General features: G+C 56.4%; 1 non-coding gene across 1 annotated transcript; it reads left to right on the top strand.

Moving 5' to 3' along the window:
• Positions 1 to 699: 699 nt before the first annotated feature.
• Positions 700 to 771, top strand: TRNAP-CGG. Its single transcript has one exon. It is a non-coding gene; the product is annotated as a tRNA-Pro (tRNA).
• Positions 772 to 18,053: the final 17,282 nt, after the last annotated feature.

The following is an 18,053-nucleotide window of genomic DNA, read 5'->3' on the forward strand; positions in this document are numbered from 1 at the left end:
GGTCTTCGTCCCCGTTTTCCAGATGAGGGGACCGAGGCCCAGAGAAGTGAAGCGACTCGCCCCCGGTCACACAGCTAAGCGGCGGAGCAGGGATTCGAACCCATGACCTCTGACTCCAGAGCCCGGGCTCTTTCCCCTGAGCCACGCTGCCTCTCCGATCACCGGCCCGGGCGTCAGACGGCCTGGATTCTAATCCCGGCCCCGCCGCTCGACTGCTGGGTGACCTCGGGAGGCTATTTATTGAGCGCTCACTGCGTGCGGAACGCTTTACCAAGAGCTTAGGAGAGTACGTCATGACCTACCACTGTGAGAGGCAGCGCGGCTCCGTGGAAAGAGCCCGGGCCTGGGAGTCAGGGGTCGGGGGCTTCTAATCCCGGCTCCGCCGCTTGTCGGCTGTGTGACTCGGGGCGAGTCGCTTCACTTCTCCGGGCCTCAGTGACCTCATCGGGAAAATGGGGAGAGAGACTGCGAGCCCCACGTGGGACGACCTGATCACCTCAGAGGAGCGGCGTGGCTCGGGGCAACGAGCCCGGGCTTGGGAGTCAGAGGCCACGGGTCCGAATCCCAGCTCCGCCCCTTGTCAGCCGTGTGACCGTGGGCGCTTAACAAATACCGACGTTATTATAACACCTTGCCGCCCCGATTTCCAAGATGAACCCGATCCACACGCTTCGCTCCTCTAATGCCAACCTACCCGTTGGCTCGTTGGTCCAGGGGTACGATTCTCGCTTCGGGTGCCAGAGGTCCCGGGTTCAAATCCCGGACGAGCCCGATTTTAGAGAGGCGGCGTGGCTCCGTGGAAAGAGCCCGGGCCTGGGAGTCAGAGGTCACGGGTTGGAATCCCGGCTCCGCCGCGTGACCGTGGGCAGGTCGCTTCACTTCCCCTGGGTTCGCTTCCCGGCTCTGCCACCTGTCAGCTGCGTGACCGTGGGCGAGTCGCTTCCCTTCTCCGGGCCTCAGTGACCTCATCTGGAAAACGGGGATGAACCGTGAGCCTCGCGTGGGACGACCCGAGGACCCCGGATCTCCCCCGGCGCTCAGAACGGTGCCCCGCACGGAGTGAGCGCTTGACAGATACCGACATCGTCGTTACTATTATTCCCTGGGCCTCAGTTCCCTCCTCTGGAAAATGGGGACGAAGCCTGGGAGCCTCACGGTGGGCCAACCCGATTCATTCATTCATTCATTCATTCATTCCATAGTATTTATCGAGGGCTTACTCTGCGCAGAGCACCGTCCTAAGCGCTTGGGATGAACGAGTCGGCAACAGATAGAGACGGTCCCTGCCGTTTGACGGGCTTACGGTCTGATCGGGGGAGACGGACGGACGAGAACCCGATGCCCCTGTACCTCCCCCGGAGCTTAGAACGGTGCTCTGCACCTTCCTGCCCTGATTTCCAAAACGGATCCGATGCGCACGCTCCGCTCCTCTAATGCCAACCTACTCGTTCTACCTCAATCTCGCCTTTCTCCCCTCTGATCCTTCGCCCCCCATCCTCCCTTCCCCTTCGTATCCGACGGCGGATGACTCTCCCCACCTTCCAAATCTTTTGAAACCCATCTCCTCCACGAGGCCTTCCCCGCCTAAGCCCCCCTTGCCTCCTCTCCCACTCCCTTCCGCGTCGCCCGATCTCCTCCCTTTACTCACCCAGCTCAGCCCCGCGGCACTCGTGTCCGCGCCTGCGATTCATTTATTCGTATGAATGTCCGTCTCCTCCTCTAGACCGTCGGCTCGCTCTGGGAGGGGAGCGGGTCCACCAACTCCGTTACACTCCACTCTCCCGGGGGCCCGGGTCGGTGCCCCGCGCACCGTAGGCGCTCGGTCGATACCGTCGATCGACCGACGGACGTCATCGGCACGCCTCGGGTTCCGCGGCGGGGCCTAGCGGCGAGAAGAGTCGGGGGTCGCGGGTTCTAACGCCGGCTCCGCCACTCGTCCGCTGGGTGACCCCGGGCAAGTCACTTCACCTCTCCGCGCCTCGCTTCCCTCATCCGTAAAATGGGGATGGAGACTGCGAGCCCCACGTGGGACGACCTGATCGGCTTCTTTCCCCCCCAGCGCTTAGAAGAGTGCTTGACACATAGTAAGCGCTGAACAAATGCCATGATCATTGTTATCATGACAGCTGTCCCCACCGTGTCCGCCTCCCTTCTTCCATCATTCTGTGAGCTCGTTATCTCCTTATGGTCGTCTTGATTCGATTCATCTGCTAATGAGACGTTCATCCCCTCGATTCTGTCTATCGCCGTCGTTCTCGTCCGTCCGTCCCCCCCGCCCCCGATCAGACCGTGAGCCCGTCAGAGGGCGGGGACCGTCCCTGTTACCGATCTGTCCGTTCCCAGCGCTTAGTACGGCGCTCTGCACGCAGTAAGCGCTCGATGAATACTGTCGAATGAATGAATCTCTGGAATCGCTTTGATTCTCACCCCAATCCCACAGTACTTATGTCCATATCCTCAGCCTCTTCCCCTTCCTCTGTCGATAACTTGAGTTCAGCGTCCGTCTCCCCCTCTCGACCGTAAGCTCCTAGCGGGCGGGGGTCGGATCCGCCACCTCTATGGCACCGTACCTTCCCCAGAATGCCGTGCGGCGCCCCGCCCGCCGTAAGTGTCCGGTGGAGAGCCCGACGGACCCATCGCTGGACCGTCCGCTTATCCTCGTACCTCTGAGACGAAGCCCCGGCGAATCCCCCGGAACGCCAACTCGGTGACGGCGGTGTCGATCCCGAGCCCATCCTAAGCCAAAGGCCGCGCTAAGCGCTGGGGTAGACCCTCTGCGCCATTCGCGGTCCCCTCGGGAGGGAGGGCCGCCGGTCCACCTCATCCCCATTTTACAGACGAGGAGACGGGAACAGCGCGGCGCGGCGACTCGTCCGAGGTCACCCGGCCGGCAAATGGCAGAGGTGGGACTAGAACCCAGATCCTTCCGACCCCCGGCCCCCCGCGCTCTCCGCTAGACCGCTTCTCACCTCTCTCGTCCCGTTACTTCCCGCTGACAGTTGGGTCTCGCGGGGCGAGGAGAGGTTCGGCCGCCTGCGTCGACGATCCGTCCGGGAGAGCGAAATCACCGCCGGGCCTACAAGGTGACTGTAGTTGTCTTTCTCTAAATCCGCCGGAACGTTAGACGAACTATCAGATCATCTTTCCATTTGCCACAGAGACAGTTTCTGACCTCGAGATGGCACGCTGTTAGCGCTTCGATCTCTGGGAACACGGGACTGCCCGCGTGAAACGAGTCCAACTGAAGCGGTGTTACGTTGACAGCCGTCGGTCTTCGAATCACGCCGGGATTTTCTATTCTTGATGCAAAACTGGACCGCTTAAGGAACTCCACTGACGTGCAAAGCCTCCCTACGATAAACGGAGCCACCTGGACGGAGACCGAGAGAGACCCGTTTCCGATTTCCTTGGGAAAGAAACCCAACGACGACAAAAAAAAAAACCCCCCAGGGTCGACTTGGATCACGTCAACAGTTCCACGGGGAGCTGGACTCTGCGAGGAATCGACCGTACTTTTGAACGTCGCCGCTGGCTGCGGTGACGATTAGTTAAAAGCTCTAATGAACGCGTACATTAAATGGAAAATGAAACAAGAACCCAAGAGAATAGCTCGTCAGCCCAGCCAACCGTCACCTAAACCACGGAGCGCTTTGCTCACGCTAAACCGTGACCGCGACGCTCCTTACCGCGACGGACCTGCCGTTTCTTTCACCGTGGACGCTCTTCCCTGTCTCCGTCGACGTCGCTGCGTCTGTTCTCGGCGAACGGTGTGGAAACAAACCCGGCCGAGAGCACGGCACCGGGAGTCAGAGGATGGGGGTCCTAATGCTGGCTCCGCCGGTCTGCCCGGGGACCTCGGGCGAGCCGCTTAACTCCTCCGTGCCTCGATTTCCTCATCTATAAGCGCTACTCCCTTCTACTTGGACTGTAAGCCCCGTGTGGGACGGAAACCCGACGAGCTTGGATCCGCCCCGGGGCTCGGTACAGTGCTCGGCACGTAGGAAGCACTCAACGAATATCATCATTATTGTCATATTACATATCATATCATAATGATACGATGTAATGATGGGATTTTTAAGCGCTTACTACGTGCCAGGCAGCGCGCTAAGCACTGGGGTGGATACAAGCAGATCGGGGTGGACGCGGCCCCTGTCCCACGTGGGGCTCACAGTCTCCATCCCCATTTTACAGATGAGGTTGCTGAGGCACGGCAAAGGGAAGTGACCTGTCCAAGGTCGCACAGCAGACGGGTGGCCGAGCCGGCGTTAGAACCCATGACCTCCTGGCTCCCGGGCCCGGGCCCTAGCGTCATCGTCGTGGTGTTCTACAGAGGGTAGTGGCTTTCTCAGACTTAACGCTTAATACAGCGCGACTGAATCCAGAAGAAATCCGGCTGCTGAACGTGGCGGGGTGGCGTGGCTCGGTGGAAAGAGCCCGGGCTTGGGAGTCGGAGGTCATGGGTTCGAATCCCGGCTCCGCCGCTTGTCAGCCGGGTGACCGTGGGCGAGTCACTTCACTGGACCTCGGTGACCTCATCCGTAAAATGGGGGTGAAGACCGTGAGCCTCACGCGGGACGACCTCATGACCCCGTATCTCCCCCAGCGCTTAGACCAGTGCTCTGCACATAGTGAGCGCTTAACGGATACCAACGTCGTTATTATTACTGTCCTCTCATGATCCATAGGAGAGCAGCCGTCCAGAGTACGCGAGAAAGGGTTGGAATTTGAGATGGAGAGAGGTGGCTTAGCGCTCGGGCCTTTGATTCCAAGGCGCTCCACCTCAATTTTCCCTAACTTCAATAAGCTCCTTATGCTACTCCACGGTGGAATGGCTGCGATCGAGTCAGTGGATCGGTCGGTGGTGATCATCGAGCGCTCACGTCGCGCAAAGCACCGTCCCGCTTGCTTTGGAGAGGACGGCGCCAGTGGTAATAATAATGATTAGCAACGTTGGTATTTTTTAAGCGCTTACTAGGTGCCGAGCACCGTTCTAAGCGCTGGGGGAGATACAGGGGAAGCGGGTCGTCCCACGTGAGGCTCACGGTTAATCGCCGTTTTACAGATGAGGTAACTGAGGCACAGAGAAGTGAAGCGACGTACCCACGGTCACCCAGCTGACAAGTGGCCGAGCCGGGATTCCAAGTCATGACCTCTGACTCCCAAGCCCGTGCTCTTTCCACCGAGCCACGCTGCGGCTGTGTGACTGTGGGCGAGTCACTTCACTTCTCTGTGCCTCAGTTCCCTCATCTGTGTAAAATGGGGGTTAAGACTGTGAGCCCCACGTGGGACGACCTGCTTCCCCTATGTCTACCCAGCGCTTAGAACAGTGCTCGGCACATAGTAAGCGCTTAACAGATACCAACATCATTAGTATTATTATTAGACACGGTCCCTGCTCTCATGGAGCTCGTGCCCCTGAGCGCTCATTCATCGTATCTATCGAGCGCTTACTATGTGCAGAGCACCGCACTAAGCGCTTGGGAAGTACAATCCAGCAACAGATAGAGACGATCCCTCCCCGACGACGGGCTCACGTGGGAGAGTTCACTGTAGCAGAGTTAGCAACTTCTCTCACCCGCCCCCCCCCCCCCCCCGGACCATACAGTCTAAAGGGGAAGACAGACATTCATTCAATAGTACTTTCATTCATTCATTCATTCATCCATCCAATAGTATTTATCGAGCGCTTACTATGTGCAGAGCACTGTACTAAGCGCTTGGAATGAACAGGTCGGCAACAGACAGAGACGGTCGCGGAGCCGTCGACGAGTCGTCCGGTCCGGTCCCCTGCCCTCCAGGAGCGTCAGACGCATTAGCGGCTCACCGGGAGCTTCTGTTCTAACTGGGGAGGCAGACGCGGCAAGACCGGGATCCCATCTCCTCCGGAAGTCCTCCGCCGACTGAGTCATCGCATCGTTCATCCGACCGTATTTATGGAGCGCTTACTATGTGCAGAGCACTGTACCTATCCCCATCTCCCACTCCCTTCTATGTCGCCTTTACCCGTAGATCTGCACCCTTTATCCGCCCCTCCGCCCCACGGCACCTTTGCGCATACCCATCGTTTATTCGTTTATATTAATCTCAGCGTGGCTCAGTGGAAAGAGCCCGGGCTTGGGAGTCAGAGGTCATGGGTTCGAATCCCAGCTGCGTGACTTTGGGCAAGTCACTTAACTTCTCGGTGCCTCGGTTCCCTCATCTGTAAAATGGGGATGAGGACTGTGAGCCTCACGTGGGACCACCTGATGACCCTGGATCCACCCCAGCGCTTAGTGCTCGGCATGTAGTAAGCACTTAACAAGTACCAACACTATTATTATTATTATTAATATTATTGTTATAGCCTACTCCCCCAATCACTGAAGACGGTGTTCCGCACACAGTAAGCGCTCAATAAATACGATTGAATAATTGATTCTGACGCATTTGCTACAGACAGAGCCCCCAGATCTCGTCTGCGTAAGGGCAGGCTACATAGCTCATGCGCTGTTTTGTTTCCGAGTGTTTAGTACAGTGCATTTACACTTAGTGGGTGCTCAATAAATTCCACCCCCACCACTACTTCTCCTAATGCTACTCCTCACAATTAATGACGGTGGTATTCGTCAAGCGCTTACCACGTGCCGGGCGTCCCACTAAACGCCGGGAGGGAACACGAGCAAACGGGATTGGACGCGGGCCCCGTCCCGCGTCGGGGTCGCGGCCTTAAGCCCCGTTTTACAGATGAGGTAACCGAGGCACAGGGAAGTGAAGCGACTCGCCCAAGGTCGCACTGCAGACACGTGGACCGGGTCCAACCCGACCTGCTCGGATCCACCCCGGTGGGGGAGGAGCGCAATGGCCTAGTGGAGAGAGCCTGGGCCGTAGCGTCAGAAAGACCTGGGTTCTAATCCCGGCTCCTCTGAGTGACTTTGGGAAGGTCGCTTGGCTTCTCTGGGCCTCGCTTACCTCGTGTGTAAAACGGGGATTAAGATCGTGAGCCTCACGTGGGACAGGGACTGAGTCCAACTTGACTACCCGGGTCTACCTCAGTGCTTAGAACGGTGCCTGGCTCAAAGCAAGCGCTTGACCAATGCCGCGAAAAATAAACTGAAGTAAAAAATGGCCGGGCACGCGTTCGAGGGTTTGGGAAACGAAAGGCCGGTGTGACCAAGAGGAAGGAAACACATGGCACACAGTCCCGTGCCCCGCTAGTCCGTACCAGGAATAGGCAGTTGAACTCGGGCACGTTTACTGGAAAGCGACCTCGAGCCTTCGGGAAGACAGAGTGAAAAATGATCTTGCGAAGACCCTTAAGGTTCCAATTTCTTCGGGTAAATGAATTACTCTCAAGTATTTTAAGAACGTGAGAAAAGCCAAAGTTAGTCCCCTCCCCCTGCCCAAGGAACCGCTCAGGGCTTATTTGGCCCCTCTTGAACCTGCTGATCATTTCACCCCCTGTCGTGCCGTCGGGATATAGAAGCAGCGTGACCCCGTGGAAGGAACCCGGGACCGGAAATCAGAGGACCCGGGTTCTATTTCCGGCTCCGCCACTTGTCCGTCGTGGGACCTCAGGCAAGTCGCTTCACTTCTCTAGGCCTCATCGACCTCATCTGGACAATGGGGGCTGGGAATGTGAGCCCCGTGTGGGTCAGGGACTGCGTCCAACCCGATTCTCTTGTCTCTACTCCAGTGCTCAGTACAGTAAGCCCTTGGGAAATGCCATTAAAGAACAAAAAAGTACCCGTTCTCCCTCCTACTTAGCCTGTGAGCCCCAAGTGGGACGCGGACTCCAGTGGATCTAACTTGTATCTACCCCACCGCTTAGGACAGTGCTTGACGCCTGGTAGGCGCTTAACAGATATCATCGTTATCATTCGTTATTAGACACCGGCTGCCTCCTCTTCCGCTAATTATCTCACTATAATCTGGTTCCCGGCCTTACCCCACTGATTCTACGCTTTCCAAGGTCAACAACGTGGCTCGGTGGAAAGCGCCCGGGCTTTGGGGTCTAGGCGTCATGAGTTCGAATCCCAGCTCTGCCACTCGTCAGCTGGGTGACCGTGGGCGAGTCGCTTCACTTCTCTGGGCCTCAGTGACCTCATCTGGAAAATGGGGATTAAGACCGTGAGCCCCACGTGGGACGACCCGATTCCCCTGTATCTCCCCCACCGCTTAGAACGGTGCTCTGCACATAGTAAGCGCTGAACAGATACCAACATCAACAACGATTGCCTCCTTGCCAGACCCACACTGGGGATCGTTCCCGTCCCCTAGAAACATCATCCGACCTCTCTCGGTTCCCCTCCTATCTCTCCGGCTGCGCTTTCTCCCACTCTTTCGCCGGCTTGCGGGGGTCCCTCCGGCCTCTGTTCTGGGTCCCTTTTCCTTCTCACTTTACACTCGCTTCAGTTGAGGACCTCTTTTCCAAGATACTGTGGGATCTGACTGATTTCGTTCATTCATCAGTCGACCGTACTTATTGAGCTCTTACTGTGTGCGGAGCTCTGTACCGGGCACTTGGGGAAGTACAATACAACAACAAACAGACACATTCCCCGCCCACAACGCGTTCACGGTCTAGAGGGGTACAAATAAAAGTAAATGACAGATAACTACATAAGCGCTGTGGGGCTGGGAGGGCCGAGGAATAAAGGGAGCAAGTCGGAGCGGCGCGAGAGGGAGGGGGAGAAGAGGGAAGGGGGACCTGGTCGGGGAAGGCCTCTCGTAGGAGATGTGCCTTCAGTAAGACTTCGAACGGTGGGGAGAGTTCATCGTCTGTCGGATTTGAGGAGGTAGGGCGGCCCAGGCCAGAGGCAGGACGTGGGCCGGGGGTCGGCGGCGAGACAGGCGAGACCGAGGCGCAGTGAGAAGGTTAGCGCTGGAGGAGCGCAGCGTGCGGGCTGGGTTGTAGAAGGAGAGGAGCGAGGTGAGGTAGTAGGGGGGCAAAGTGGCGGACTGCTTTAAAGCCCACGGTGAGGAGTTTCTGGTTAATGCGGAGGTGGATGGGCGACCACTGGAGGCTTTCGAGGGGCGGGGTGCCACGTCCTGAACGTTACTGCAGAAAAACGATCCGGGCAGCAGAGCGAACTATGGACTGAAGTGGGGAGAGACAGGAGGCGGGGAGGTCAGCGAGGAGGCCGATGCGGTCGTCCAGGCGGGACAGGATGAGCGATTGTAACAAGGTGGGAGAAGCGCGGTTGGAAAGGAAAGGGCGCATTTCAGCGCCGCTGGGAAGGTGGGACCGACAGGATTTCATAACGGATTGAACGTGCGGGTTGAATGAGAGAAAGGAGTGAGGGACGACTCCAAGGTTATGGGCCCCCGAGACAGGAAGGATGGTGGCGTCGTCTACGGGGATGGAGAAGTCGGGGGGAGGACAGGGTTTGGGTGGGAAGACGAGGAGTTGGGTTTTGGACACGTTAAGCCTGAGGTGACGGGAGGACATCCACGGAGAGATGTCTTGAAGGCAAGAGGAAATGAGAGACTGCAGAGAGGGAGAGAGATCGGGGCGGAGACGGAGATTTGGGTATCGTAGAAGTGCAAGTTGAAGTCGTGGGAACAGATGAGTTCTCAAAGGGAGCGGGTGTAGCTGGAGAATAGATGGGGACCCAGAACTGAACCCTGAGGGACCCCCACAGTTAGGGGATGGGAGGGAGAGGAGGAGCCCGCGGAGGAGACTGAGAACGAGCGGCCAGAGAGATCAGAGGAGAACCAGGAGAGGACAAGAGTCGGCGAAGCCGCGATAGAAAAAGAAGGGGAAAGGAGGGGGCGGTCCACAGTGTGGAAGGCAGCTGAGAGGCGGAGGAGGATGAGGATGGAGTAGGGGCCCTTGGATCTGGCAAGAGAGGGATCGTCGGTGACCTCTGGGAGGGCGTTTTCCGCGGAGCGAAGGGGACGGAAGCCACATCGGAGGGGGTCAAGGAGGGGATTGGAGGAGAGGAATTTGAGAGTGGGTGCAGACAACTCACTCAAGGAGTCTGGAGAGGAATGGTGAGGGGAGATGGGGAGATAACGGGAGGGGGCCGTGAGATCAAGAGACTTTTTTTTAGGATGGGGAAGACGGGGGCACGTTTCATTCATTCAATAGCATTTATTGAGCGCTGACTGTGGGCAGAGCACTGAACTAAGCGCTTTGAATATACAAATCGGTAACAGATAGAGACGGTCCCCGCCCTCCGACGGGCTCACGGTCCGGTCGGGGGAGACGGACGGACGAGGACGACGGCGATAAATAGAATCGAGGGGATGGACGTCTCATTAAAACGATAGCAGATAAATAGAATCAAGGTGATGTACGGCTCATTAACGGAATAAATAGGGTGATGAAAATATAATACAGTGTGAAAGTACACGTGTTTGAAAGTAGCGGGGAAGAAGCCGTTGGAGAGCAAACAGCGGAAGATGGCCGTTGGGGAGGGAAGAAGGGAGGAGGCCAGGGTTGTGATGAGGCGCGAAGGAGCGGGGTCCGATGCGCACGTGGAGGGGGTGGCTTTTAGGCGGAGGCAGGAGAGCTCCTCTCGAGAAGCTGCCGGCAAGGACGGGAGAGTTGAAGAGCAGGCCGAAAGGGGGAGGGGCTGGGGAGGGGCAGGGGTGACTTTAGGGATTGAATTATTAATAATAATAATAATAAGGTATTTGTTAAGCGCCTACTATGCGCCAGACACTGTCCGAAGGGCTGGGGTGGATACGAGCAAATCAGGGTGGCCGCAGTCCCTGCCTCACGTGGGGCTCACGGTCTCAATCCTCATTTTCCAGATGAGGTAACTGAGGCCCAGAGAAGTGAAGCCACTCACCCGAGGTCGCACAGCAGACAAGTGGCAGAGCGGGAATTAGAACCCATGACCTTCTGACTCCCAGGCCCGGGCTCTAGCCACTGCACCACGTTTAGTCCCGAGGCCTCTAAAATGGTGTTCTGAGCTACCTGCAGATTTGAGTAAATTACTTGGTCGTTTCGGATCCGCGTCTTTTCATCATTTCTGGTTCTTGAATTCAAAGTTTTTGTAAGTCTCCCTGGCCTTCCCCGTTGGCTTCCTCCACCCCCTCCGCCCCCCTTGCCATCCCCAGTGGGACCTGGAATTGTGGCAAGTAGTGATCTCTAGTGCACGGAAACCTCCTGGACCCAGTCCTACCCACATTACAGAATTCAATCCAGTGAACGCATCTTTCCTGGTGGGTTGTTTCAGACGCCGGCATCCGTTCCCTCCAAAAACCTGCCCTCCGCTTGGCTTCTGATGGGTTTATTCAACCTGCGTAACTGACGATAATTGGCTTCCCCGGCCGTTACCGCTGGCTCCCGTTTAACAGCTTCCTCAATCTCAGTTTGAAGAACCGAAGCCAGACGACCTGGGTTCGAATCCCGGCTCCGCCACTTACCCGCTGCGGGAGCTGGGGCGAGCCCCTCGGCTTCTCCGGGCCTCAGTTTCCTCAACTACACAATGGGGATTCACTGCCTGGTCGCCCTCCCCCTTAGACTGGGAGCCCCATGTGGGTCAGGGACTGTTATCCGGCCTGATGATCTTGTATCTTCCCAGTGGCTTGGGACAGCTTTTGACACATAGTAAGTGCTCATTCAATTAATCAATGTTGGTATTTGTTAAGCGCTCGCTACGTGCGGAGCGCCGTTCTAAGCGCTGGGGGAGATACGGGGTCATCGGGTCGTCCCGCGTGAGGTTCCCGGTCTTCATCCCCATTTTCCAGATGAGGCAACTGAGGCCCAGAGAAGCGAAGGGACTCGCCCACGGTCACCCAGCTGACGAGTGGCAGAGCCGGGGATCGAACCCGTGACCTCCGACTCCCAAGCCCGGGCTCTTTCCACCGAGCCGCGCCGCTTCTCTCGCAGATTCCGTAAATAAAAACAAAACAAACCCCCCTAGCGGTCATGGGGAAACGTGTATATTCTGGCTCCATTTTCTCGCCAATTCCTCATCCTCGCTTCAAGAGGTCCAAAATTCCAATATACCTCCCAGATGTCAGTGGGAAATCGTCCAAGCGGACCTGTCTCATAAAGCTCCATCCATCTCAATCTCACACGCTCACAGCCACCGCGGTCATTCCGCCGCAATTAAGTGGGGCGTCGTGTATAATCAACCGCCGGTCATCCAGTTTGACGCCAGACCCATCTGAATCTCTTCGCTTGTCTCCGTTCGGGATCTTTTATTCTTTTTTTTGTGTGTGTTGGGGGGGGGGGGGGGCGGGATTTCTGTGGGCTCCTCGACTCAATGCGGGGCTTCCGATTTCGAGTCCAGATGGATTGAAAGCTCCCACGACGCATAAAGCCGATCAACTTTCATACCGCATTCCTTCGGCCACAAGGAGAGTTCACAGGTGTCATCTAGAGGTTAGCGGTGGCGCGTAGCCGGGGATTTCCGCCCCCTTAAAATTGACCCGGAACCTCCGGACTTACCCGAGGCACTCGCCCTGTCCGGAGAGTGGCACTGCAAAGAGCCCGGGCTTGGAAGTCAGAGGTCATGGCTTCGAATCCCGGCTCCGCCGCTCGTCAGCTGGGTGACCGTGGGCGAGTCGCTTCGCTTCTCTGTGCCTCGGTTCCCTCATCTGTCAAATGGGGATGAAGACCGTGAGCCTCACGTGGGACGACCCGATGACCCCGTATCTCCCCCGGCGCTTAGAACGGTGCTCTGCACATAGTAAGCGCTTAACAGATACCAACATTATTATTCGGTCCAATCCGATTCCCAACTCACGGTCCCCCTTCACGGGCAGGTTTATATTTTGATATTTTTAGATATTCATATTTTTTCCCCCGCAACGTCAAGTGGTCGTCTGCTCCAGCCTCGCTAAATCAAGACGGAGGTCAAAACCCGAACACCTTGGGAGAATTAATTTTCTGAAGCCCCCCTCCCTCCGCCCACCCAGCGCTCTGAGCGAACGTTTTGGCAACGGCAGGGAATGCCCCCCCCCCCCTTTTCGGAAGGGCGAGAGAACCGTCGTCAACGGGCTCCGCCCTGCTCCCCTTCCCCCTCGGCTTGGAAAACCGCCCCCTTCGGCCCCCTCCCTAGCCCTGCCCGGGACTGTGCTAGCCACTGTTGTCCCTTAAAAATCATTTATGGAAATTCTTCCAGACACCGACCCGGTAAATTAGAAGCAAATTGAATGACGGCGCACGAGGCCCTCAGCGTCCGGGGCCCGGAAACCATCAGCGTCCAGTCCCCGCTAATCGCATTCAATCTGCCATCCTTTCGTCTCCTTTCTCCGGGACGATTTCGCGTGGAACCAGTTCTTCGCCCGCGAACCCCATTCCGCGCCGGAGAGCGCACGGCGACGATCGTGCCGTTGGGCCGTCGGGGCGGTTCTCTTCGCCCCGCCGAGAGAACGCCGAAGAAAACAGAGCGGTGCCATCGTCTGAGAAGCGCGACGCTCCCGGTGTCTTAAGATTAACGATATTTGCTTCTTATTGGATGAACCGCCTTGAATAAGCACCCGAAGTAAGAGTCCGCTTCAGATTTTCATCTATTTATTTTCATAAGCCAAATAGCTGTAAACAACGTCTAATGTCATTCTCCGGAATGGTAACACATTATTAACTTCTAAGCCGGCCCTAATGGGTTTTCGTTCTCTGGGAGACCGTGTGCTCTCCCGCGCTGTAGCCATGATTCAAAGTCTACCCCTCCTGGAAAGCCTCGCTAGCGGCGGCTCTTGAAAACTGGAAAAGCGGCATTCTCGAGGACTTTCCCCTTTCGATTCTCTGCTCTCTGCCCCCGGAACGACCTCACGCCGATCCCTACTGCTCGTCGAGGGCCCGGGATCGGAACGACCGACCCCAGCGTACTGACCTCGCCCAAACGCGAAATCAGTCGAACGTATCTGTCGAGTGCCTACCGCGTGCGGAGCACCGTACCGAGCCCTTCTGTTCGCTGACGCCCATCCTCAACGCCGGAGTTCGGAGTTGGACGTCAGTTGGCCGTTTGGTGGTTTCTATCACATTCTACTCCTGGTAGATGGGGTTTTCATCCGTGTCCCCTGCTCTCCTTGCCTGTTTCCAACCAGGGAAAGCCCACCCAAACCAACGCTCCGTCTGATGCTACCCGTTGCCTCCCAGCAGGCTTTATTAATAACAATTTTAATGATGATAACGGTGGCATTCGGTAAGCGCTTACTACGTGCCGGGCACTGTACTAAGCGCCGGGGCGGATCCAAGCAAATTGGGTTGGACACCGCCCGTCGGCCATTCAGTTATTATTCATTCGATCGTATTTACTGAGTATTTAACGCGTGCAGAGCACAGTACTAGGTATTTAGGAGAGTATATTATAACGACGTAAGAGACACGTTCCCTGCCCAAAGCTGGCAGAGGGTCTCTATCAGCATTTTTAATAATAGTGCTAATAATTATCATTATTCATTCGTTCAACAGTATTTATTGAGCGCTTACTATGCGCAGAGCACTGTACTAAGTGCTTGGAATGTACAAATCGGTAACAGATTATCATATACATTATTATTATTATTATTATTATTACAGTCATGGTATTTGATAAGTGCTGACTATGTGTCAAGCACTGTTCTAAGCACTGGGGGGGGGGAGATACAACCTCATCAGGTTGGACACAGTCCCCGTCCCGCATGAGGCTCACGGTCTAAGTAGGAGCGGGCGGGATGGGCCGTACCCACTTTACAGATCGCCCGGATGAGTACGTAAATCTATTTATTTACATCGATGCTACCGATGCCCGTTTATTCGTTTTGATGTCTGTCGTCCCCACTGTGAGCCCGCTGTGGGCGGGGATTGTCTCTCTTTATTGCTGAATTGGACTATCCAGGCGCTTAGTACAGCGCCCCGCACACGGTAAGCGCTCAGTAAATACGATTGAATGAATGAATGAATGAATGATCGAACGGTCACCGAGGCACAGAGAAGTGAAGTTAAGCATTCGGAGGGTGCTGTATTCTGATGATCTCGCATCTTGGGAAGCAGCGTGGCCTGGCGGAGAGAACCCGGGCCTGGGAGTCGGAAGACTTTGGTTCTAATCCCGCCACTTGCCCGCTGTGTGACCTGGGGCAAGTCACTTCACTTCTCCGTGCCTCAGTGACCTCCACGGCAAAGGAGGGAATTCAATACCTGCTCTCCCTCCTACCTACGCCAGGGAGACAGGGCCTGATGAATCTGTATGTGCCCCGGCACTGAGAACAATGTTTGACACGTGGTAAGCACTTAGCGGATACGATCGAAAAAGTAAGCACTTAGCAAATATTATCATCATCGTTATTCTACCAGCATACGGATAAAATAAAAGATGGTAAGGACTTAACAGATGGTACTATTATTATCATTCATTCAGCATTCACGGGGCCTTAGCAGCATTCCAGAAGGCTCTATCAATTTATGGAGGGAAGTGACAGTCGGCAGAGACGCGGCAAATAGAGCCAGGCTGGATTCCCGGCGCGGGCCCTGGACCGCTCCGCGACCTTAGACAAGTCCCGTCTCCTCCGGGGCCTCTGTCTCCTCCTCCTCCGTAAAATGGAGATGTTATCCCCGCTCTCGCTCTCCCTCTTAGACTGTGGGCCCGGGAGGCGGAAGGACCTGGGTTCTAATCCCGGACTCCGCCACCTGTCCGCTGTGTGACCCTGGGCCAGTCGCTTCACTCTTCTCTACCTCGGTCCCCTCATCCGTAAACCGGGGGCGAAGATCGTGAGTCCCGGGGGGGACCCGGACGGGGTCCACCCGCTAATCCCGTTGCTCCCCCCAGCGCCTAGGGAGCTCTTAATCCATGCCCGCCCACTACGGGATGAGTTTCGTGGCTCCGGTTCACCTCCCTCTACCCTGAGCATTGTCGACGTCGCGGTGTGGATGCCGTACGCGACTTTCTCGAGCGCCGAGTCCACTCGCCCAGTACACGCGCCCGGTGAGCGCTCGAGAAATACCATCGATCGACTGAAGAGCACTGTTCTCCGCCCCCGGTTTTACGCCCCTTCGAGCCTTTTCAATTATCTTCCTCCGAAAAGAACTAGGGGATACATATAAATGATCTAGACGAGGGGATGTCAGTCACTCACCAGTTCTGAGCTGGCTGAGGTCGGGAGATGGCTCTTTTTCCTCCCCTCTCTCCACCTCCCCCGATGCCCAGGGCATCCTGATAGGCATCTTTCTCCCAAGAGCCCCTCCTCCGTGCCCTTACACCCCAAATTCATGCCAGAAGGAGAGAGGGACCCCCAAAACCCCGGGTACGACCAGCCGGTTCATAGGTAAGGGGACACAAGCGAAGCGGGATGGATAAAGGGGATCACGTCTCGACACGGAACACATGCAAGAGAAGCAGCGTGGCTCAGTGGAAAGAGCACGGGCTTGGGAGTCGGAGGTCACGAGTTCGAATCCCGGCTCCGCCACTCGGCAGCCGTGGGACCGTGGGCGAGTCGCTTCGCTTCTCTGGGCCTCAGTTACCTCATCTGTAAAATGGGGATTAACCGTGAGCCCCGCGTGGGACGACCCGATGACCCTGGATCGACCCCAGTGCTTAGAACGGTGCTCGGCACGTAGTAGGCGCTTAACAAATACCAAAAATAAAAGATAGGACGTAGAGCTCACACCTCAATATTCGGAGAGCTCTGCCTGTGTTAAAATGCTCTTGGAGTAACTGGAACTGCACTGGAACAATTTGGGAATTCTTCTTGGAAGCGGCAGGGGAGGAGGGCTTTGAGTTGCATTTTAAAGAAGGGAAAGGTTCATTCATTCATTCACTAGTATTTATTGAGCGCTTACTAAGGGGCAGAGCACCGTACTAAGCGCTTGGAATGGACCCTTCGGCAACAGATAGAGACGCTCCCTGCCCACTGCCGGGCTCACGGTCTAATGGGGGGGAGACAGACGGACAAAAACAAGACAACTTAATCACGATAAATAGAATCGAGGGGACGGACACCTCGTCAACAAAAGCAATAGGGTCATAAAAATATCTGCAAATGAGCACGGGTGCGGAGGGGAAGGGAGAGGGGGAGGAGCGGAGGGAAAGGGGGGAGAGGGGGAAAGGTGAGCGGAGTGGAGAACCGCCTGGAAACACGAGAGCCGTGGGTGGGAGGCTGGAGGTGGTGGATGACCGACGGACCTAAGTAGGTTCGCTTAGGGGAGATCTCGCTTTTCCGGTCTCGGCCCACCTCCTCCCAGAGGCCTTCCCTGACTAAACCCTCCTTTCCTCTTCTCCCGCTCCCTTCTGCGTCACCTCGACTCGCTCCCCTTACGCGTTCACCACTTTTGGAAAGCCAGCTCGGCGTAGCGGACGGAGCACGGGCCTGCGAGTCAGGGCACGGTTCTAATCCCCGCTCCGCCACTTGCCTTCTGTGTGACCTCGGGCAAGTCGCCTCACTCCTCTGTGCCTCAGTTACCCCATCTGTAAAATGGGGATCGAGACCGTGAGCCCCATGAGGGACAGGGACTGTGCCCAGTCCAACCTGCCTGCATCCACTCCGGTCCTTAGTACAGTGCCTGGCACGTAGTGAGCGCTTAACAGAGACTATCATTATTATTATCACCGCAGTGCCTGGCACCGACTAAGCGCTTAACGGATATCAGCAGCGCTATTACATTTTGTTTATTTCTATTCACGTCTGCCTCCCCCTCTAGTCCGTAAACTGGCCCGTAAACGGGCAGGGAATGCGTCAGTTACATTGCTACACCGTACGCTCTCAAGCGCTCCGCGCATAGATGAGCGCTCAATAGATGCGACCGACTGACCGACCCCACCGCGACCGCTTCGGCTACCGTTCGCCCAAGAGGGGAACTTGGCCTTGGCCGCTAAATTCATTCGACAGTATTTACTGAGCGCTTACTATGCGCAGAGCACTGTACCAAGCGCTCGGAATGGACAGTGCGGCGACAGACAGAGACGATCCCCGCCCACTGACGGGCTGACAGTCTAATCAAGGAGTATTCACGACTGATTAGTCTAAACGAGGAGGGGGGTTGAATGATGGCTCCCTGTGGCCAGATGGGAGCCATCCATCCATCCATCCATCTTGGGGGAGTCGGTAGGCGCGTTCCCTGCGACGACGGCCTAGGGGGCCGAGAGAATCGAGAACTTTCCGCCGATCCAAACCCATTCACGCCCTCTCCTCGGCGG

The sequence above is a fragment of the Ornithorhynchus anatinus genome, chromosome X1, assembly GCF_004115215.2.
Source record: "Ornithorhynchus anatinus isolate Pmale09 chromosome X1, mOrnAna1.pri.v4, whole genome shotgun sequence".
Taxonomy (NCBI): domain Eukaryota; kingdom Metazoa; phylum Chordata; class Mammalia; order Monotremata; family Ornithorhynchidae; genus Ornithorhynchus; species Ornithorhynchus anatinus.